The sequence below is a fragment of the Quercus suber genome, unplaced genomic scaffold (genome assembly GCF_002906115.3).
Source record: "Quercus suber isolate HL8 unplaced genomic scaffold, Cork oak 2.0 scaffold_196, whole genome shotgun sequence".
NCBI classification, from domain to species: Eukaryota; Viridiplantae; Streptophyta; class Magnoliopsida; order Fagales; family Fagaceae; genus Quercus; species Quercus suber.
Window position 1 is genome coordinate 946,949 of NW_027069654.1, and position 6,881 is coordinate 953,829.

At 34.8% G+C, this 6,881-nt stretch overlaps 1 long non-coding RNA gene across 3 annotated transcripts; it reads left to right on the top strand.

Moving 5' to 3' along the window:
* Positions 1–2,325: 2,325 nt before the first annotated feature.
* LOC112004637 (uncharacterized) lies at positions 2,326–6,062 on the top strand. 3 transcript variants are annotated; one of them, XR_010631115.1, is made up of 5 exons: positions 2,326–2,697; positions 2,763–2,873; positions 3,786–3,928; positions 4,437–4,496; positions 5,599–6,062. It is a non-coding gene; the product is annotated as an uncharacterized LOC112004637 (long non-coding RNA). The 3 variants fall into 3 exon arrangements; XR_010631114.1 differs by lacking the exon at positions 5,599–6,062 and having other exon boundaries at positions 2,328–2,697; positions 4,437–4,677; XR_010631113.1 differs by lacking the exon at positions 3,786–3,928 and having other exon boundaries at positions 2,336–2,697.
* The last annotated feature ends 819 nt before the right edge of the window (positions 6,063–6,881 follow it).

Here is a 6,881-nt window from a genome sequence, read left to right on the forward strand (position 1 = left end):
ACCTGGTCAATAGGTGATAAAGAACTTCCAAAATTGAAAACTTCAGTTTGTTTGCTAAATTCACCATCGCATTTGAGTTGAAACTGATAGAAAGCAAAAGAAGAAAAAAGAAAAAAGAAAAATCAAGTTTAAAACAAAAGTTAATCCTAGTTGAAAACAAAAATCCTATATCGGATTTATAGTTTAGACACTTTTTTTTTTTTTTTGATAGAATAGTTTAGACACCTTATTAACAATTAACAACGCGAAATGTTTCAAAAAAAAAAATTAACAATTCGAAACAAATAAATACAGTTAATCACACACCACGCATCCGATGCATGATATACCCCCTTACAAGGAGGCTGCCTCACATATATATATATACAGGCCAATTAAAATCCTAACCCAAGTAATAATTAAATTTGAAAATTGAAAAACATAGGAATAGAGAGATTGAACTTGTATTCCAAACCTGTCCAATAGGCCATAAACAGCTTTCAAAATTATAACTTTCAATCTGATCACTAAGCTTCCAGTCTCATTTGAGGTTAAACTGATGAAAAAAGAAGAAGAAGAAAGAAAATCATGTTCAAATAGATTCAAGCAACAATCAAATTTGTACGTGAAAATATATATTTCTTCAAGAATCGGGCGTGCATCTGCCCATTGATACTATGTTGTCGACACCGAGAAAGCAAAAGTTACTAATCGTTCTTGGACACCTTCTGGCTATTTATTGAGCTGCCAAAACATGGTGACTAAGATAACCGCAATGACTCAGATATATACCAAAAAAACTTCGAATGAGAATTCGTTAATGACAGCTTGGCGAGCACGGCCATTTCGATCCATAAGGGGGTCACCAACCGGGGACCATTGAAGAAGGGCTAATTTCACCTGAGACTAAGTTTGAATAATTCCCTCTGGAAATGATGGTTCTGATTGCTTCTTTGAGCGATAAAACCATGTTGGTGCTGGTCCCAAGGTCTTTGAGCTAGTTACTAGCTTTTAGTCCCACTGGAGATCGTTTAACTCTGCCAATCGATCGGTCTGGTTCTGTTGGTGTCTCGAATGCCAGGAAAACAGCAAAAAAATAGCGGTGAATTCATTGGAGAGTCACGGTTAACGATTAACCCGAACGACAAGAAGATCAGCCAGACTCAAAAACGACGATGGAGCATAAAATTATAAATAAATAAAAAAACCCTTAAGAGTTCACGCGCGTATTCCTAACCACGACCCTCTCCGAGGGCTAAATCTAAATACCCACCAAATCAGCGCAAAATTTCACATGATTCCGCCAAAATAACAAGCTATATATAGTGACTCCATGTCATGACATGAAATCACCAGAGCTATTCAAAATTTCACATCGGTTCCACCAAAATAACAAGCTGTGGTGACTTTATGCTACCACATGAAATCACCAGAACTCTGCAAAATTTCACATTGGTTCGGCCAAAATAACAAGCTAGCTATGGTGACTCCACATGAAATCACCAGAGCTCTGCAAAATTTCACATAGGTTCCGCCAAAAAGACAAGCTGTATATGGTGGCTCCATGTTATGACATGAAATCACTAGAGCTGTTCAAAATTTCACATCAGTTCCACCAAAATAACAAGCTGTGGTGACTCCATGTTATGACATGAAATCACCAGACCTGTGCAAAATTTTACGTTGTTTCGGCCAAAATAACAAGCTATGGTGACTCCATGTTATGACATGGAATCACCAGAGCTCTACAAAATTTCACATCTTTTCACCAAAATAACAAGCTATGGTGAATGACCCCAAGCTTAAATAAGAATTTACCAGAGCTTGTTCTTTTGGCTACTGGCATGGTGGTAGGGGCTAACATAATGATAAAACTTAGCTCTTCGGATGAAAACTTTTAGAAAATATAAATGAATACAATAGAGTACTAACCTTTCATAATCAGCGCTGCAAAGATTACCACTCTCTGAGTCCAAGCTTCTTTCAGCCATTATTTAGGTTGACAACAGCAGCACTATTCCACTATTTTTTGCTGAATACACTAGTCCACTCTTCTTATCAATCTAAACTAAAGCTCTATAATCTGTAGTTGCGCAGGAGGACAAAATATATAGCATTTCATTTTTGTTTTTGGTCTAAAAGCTATATCATTTTGATTAGCAATGTATCGAACGGCTACCAGCAGGTTAAGGAAACGAAATTAGTCAAATATTCTCCATCGAACGGCTGTAGTCGTTTTAAGTATCTTTAAGGCAACTTCCTAGCAACTTCGCAATGTGCTTTTTACTTCACAAAGAAGCTGTTTACACTTTTACCATCAGAATGGTCAAACCCGCTTGTCCACTCAACACCCATACTTTTTCTTTTTTTTTTTCTTTTTTTTCAGTAACCAAACCCACTAATAATAATTGAGTGAACAAACCAACCCAATTATTCATGGCTGATTCTCTCTTCGATTCTGTGTTTCGTTGATTCTCTCTTTTCCACCATCATTTGAATCATGTCCATTAATTGAAGCTCGATCCTATTCACGGGGATTCCGTAAATATTTCCTTCTAAAAATAGAAAGTTCGGCTAGGTTCCCACTTTTACAGTGTCCAATGGAGGAGGTGATGGCGTGATTTCATTAATCTTCACCTTTGATCTCTGCTTCCATGGCTTTCTTCGTTTGCCTGTTGGGTTTGAACCTGAATTTCCCAAAAGGGCTACCAGTGGCAGGTTGGTTTCTAACTTTCATACTGCCCTTTTCTCTTCGTATTTCTTAACTTTAGAATTTTTTTCAGGTGAATGGGTCACTATATTTTGTTTGTTGTGAAAAAATTCTCTGGGTTGCTGATAACTTGGGTTCCGTTTAATAGATTCTTGAAGTTTTGTCTTGGATCTCAGATTTGTGGGTAAGTATGATTTTTATTTTTCCTTTATTTTTTGTTGAAAGCTGATTTTTGCTTATTACAAATAGCTTGTTTTCGGATGCATGTAATGAGTCCTATTTTGGGTTTTTTTTTTTTTTTTATTGAACTATGTGGCTTATGTCCCCTTCTAAGGCATCAAAGATATTGTTCATGCTTGTGTGTGTGTGTGTTTTTTTACCCTTCTTTTTGAAGTGATGGTCTTGGGTTGTATGAATAGAAATTTTGCGGCTCATATTGCATCAAATAAATTGAAATTTGTTTAGTTGTCTAGCTAGATGATGATGTTTTGTCTCATTTTAATATGGAAAAAATGGCATAACCAGCAATAATTTGCATAAATTATGGACAGAGTGTAGAAGGTTTGGTAAGAATTGGTAGTTTAGATCTTTAGCTGTATGGCATTTTGAAATTTTTTTTTTCATATGGTTGGCTTTGAACATGGGACGGTTAATGTGTGCACTGGGTTGACATAAAAAATTTCCTGCTAATCTTATGAACAAGAAGCTTAATACAAACCAAAAGTCTTTAATCATGGAAGCTTTCACCTAAAAATGAGGGCGCTAAAGATTTAAGAATATGTGCAACCAATCTCAAGTAGTTGGGGCGGAAGGGTTTGCTTAGATGACCTTCACTCCAGGAGCAAATTGGTGCTGCTCTCAGTGGGCATGGTCATTGCTCCATTGCGTACGTCTCGTGATTAATTTATTTGTCTTAACTGTGAATTGATATTATATGTCTATGTGAAAAATACAACGTACATTCCAAACACAAATTTTTAGTATATTGATTTTGAATTGTGATTTTATGTTACAAACTGCTATCATTAAATTTGTGGTTTCAACCGCCTTGTAACTTAATTGATTGACACATCTTCATGTGCTTATGACATTTAAGTTCAAATCCACCCTCCTTCTTTGAGTTTGATCTCCTCTCAATGGTTATGGCAATTTGAAGAGGGTGAAGATATAAAGGCTACTATGACTTTTCTTTCTAAGCTAGGGAATGGGTGGTCTCAACCTTCTCTCCTCCCAATTAAGGTGAGATTTTATGGTTTTAAGACACTCAAACAGCTCACATGGATGGGGAATAGCATAGAAAAAAAAAAGTAATAAATTTCTCTTAAGTGCAAACTCGATTGAGCGAGTTTGATGCAAAACTTTTTAATTTCCTAACTATTTTCTGAAGTTCTGATAAACTTGCCTGTCTTGACAATTTCGCTCAAGCGAGATTCTTGCTGTTGCAATTTCAACTGTAGTTTATGATTCTTTTGACTCAATGAAATTACAAAAATGAAATTCAATACATAAAATTTTGCAATTTATAATCGAAATATTTGGCACGGAATAAGCCCTGACACTAAAAATCTTAACAATTTTACTGAACTTTATGATTGATTAGGTTAAAACAAAAAACCCAAAAAAATTTAGCATCCCTCCCAATGTTAGTGCTGTTTTGGTTGGAGCCACATCCAATATTGATCTTGATATATTTTTGGTGGGAATAGCTAAAGTGGTGATCTAATTTTTTTTTTCTTCATGCTTGTAGTGACAATTGCATAATGGCTATTGAGGCAAAATCTTGGAGGAAAGCAGCGGATTATCAGAGGTATGGAGTTATTGTATGTATTTATTTATTGTATTATCAGAGAATTCTATAATTTTCCTGGAGCTATTACCTACCAGAATATGAAAGGAAATTATTTTGTAAAATGGCATCAGTAAAACTGTCACTGTTGAGAGAACAAATCTGAAGTATTACTATGATAAGTCCTTTTTTTTGGGCTAAATATTAGCACGATAAGTTGATAATCCCATTGCATGGTATCAATCAATGGCGGATCGCAGAGGGCCAAAAATTCATGTATAATAATGGTTGTTTATCATGGTTGAAACTTGAAAGTAGTTTGCAGTTTGCGCCTTGCACTGATTGATCACATATTCACTTTCCTGATGGCAAGTCAAGGACTCAAGAAGCAAAAGTGAATAGCAGATTCCACGGATTTTAAAAAAAAAAAAATAAATAAATAAATAAAAAAACCTCCTCTATGTGTCTTTATATACGTTGGATCCAACATTGTATGTTCTAAAAAAATCATATATTAATAGGCTAAAAAATTAATTTATTTATTTTAACATAGCATTGAACATTGGGAGAGGTTTGGGTCCAGTGCTTCTAGTGCACTAAACCCGGTCGGATGATGACACGTATCTAAAAATAGACACGTGTCACAATCTCAATGGATCCAGCGTCACAATCACAACGAGTCCAATGCTTTCAATGCACTAGACCCAGTCAGATGATGACATATGTCCAAAAATAGACACTTGTCACAATCCCAACAAGTCCAATGTCACTGGACCTAATCCAAACCTTTAACATTATACCGTACATCTCATTTTATATTATTCCACATAACATATTAAAATAATATATATATATATATATATATATATATAATACATTAAAATAATATTAACTCAAAACTTCTGCAGTGACGTTCTCGTGGTGACATTCACCTTCATTTGGTAGCTTTGTGTTCCATTGATAACAACGTTCGTACAATAATGTTTGCCTTTATATGATGCAATTTTCTTTGTGTAGCGATGTTCTCACTGTGATATTTGTCTTTATCTGGTCGCTATGCATTCCATTAATAGAAATATTCTTACAATGTTTACTTTCATATGGTGGCATTATCTTCGTGCAGCAACATTCTCACAGTGACCTTCTCCCTCATTTGGTGGCTTTGCATTCCATTGATAGCAACGTTCTTACAGTGATGTTTGCCTTCATATGATAGTATTTTCTTCTTGCAACAATGTTCTCAAAGTGACATTTGCCTTCATTTGGTGACTTTACCTTCCATTGATGGCAACATTCTTATTTGCTTTCGTATGATAACATTGTATTCTTGTAGCTACATTCTTACAATGGAGTTTGTCAACAATTGGCGTCTTTACATTCCATTATTAGCAATGTTCTTACTAAGGGTGTTCACGGTACGATCTGGTATAGTTTTGGATCATTTTTAGAGCCACACTTTGCAGTATGGTTTAGCCAAAACTATAACTACGCCGCACCTCAATTTTGCAGTCATATGTACGGTGCGGTGCAAGTCGGTGGGATATACAAGGTGCAGTTTAGTCAGTTTTGAGTTGGTATATTTCTCAAGATGTCATGGCTAATTATTAGTTTATTATTAATAACCATGACAATATGTCAGAAAGTTTAAAAATATATATAACATGTGTAACAAAAAAACTAACAAAATATGTACAAAACAAAATAATAATTCATGACAGTAAACCATACACAATTATACATATTAAACAAATATAACATGTAATACAAAAATGCTTAACAAGCAACAACCAAAAGATCCATATATAATAGTGTACCATATACATGGCTAGTCATACCTACTGAGAGTGAGAGGGTATTGGGAGAGAAGAGTGAGAGTGTGAGATGGAGAAGTGAATGAGGTTTTTACCTTTTGATTTTGTATTTAACCAAAATGAAGTTGTTTTTAATGTGAAACTGGAACATATTAATGCTAGACTGACCACTTATTTCATATAATATTAAATTATTAATATATATATATATATATATATATATATGATATACATATATATATGAGTGCGGTGCGGTGCGGTTCACTGTCAATTGCGGTGTGATGAGCTTACTCCATTTTGCAAGCAATTTTGGTCAGTATGGGTGCGGTTGTGTGGTTTGGTGAACACCCCTAGTTCTTACGGTTAATCTCGAATCTTGTCTGTTGCCAATTTTTCCAAAAAAACAATGTCCTTAACCTCAAAAAAGCTTGGAATCCAATTTTAAAATCATTATCAAGATATTGATAACGGAGTCAATTTAAACTAATTGAATGGTCAAGAACAGAGTAGAAAACACAACTCTAGCTTGGACCTACTTTGATTGGTTTAAAACCGTAATTAATTGAAACAAGTTCTGAGTTAGCCAAAGATCTGA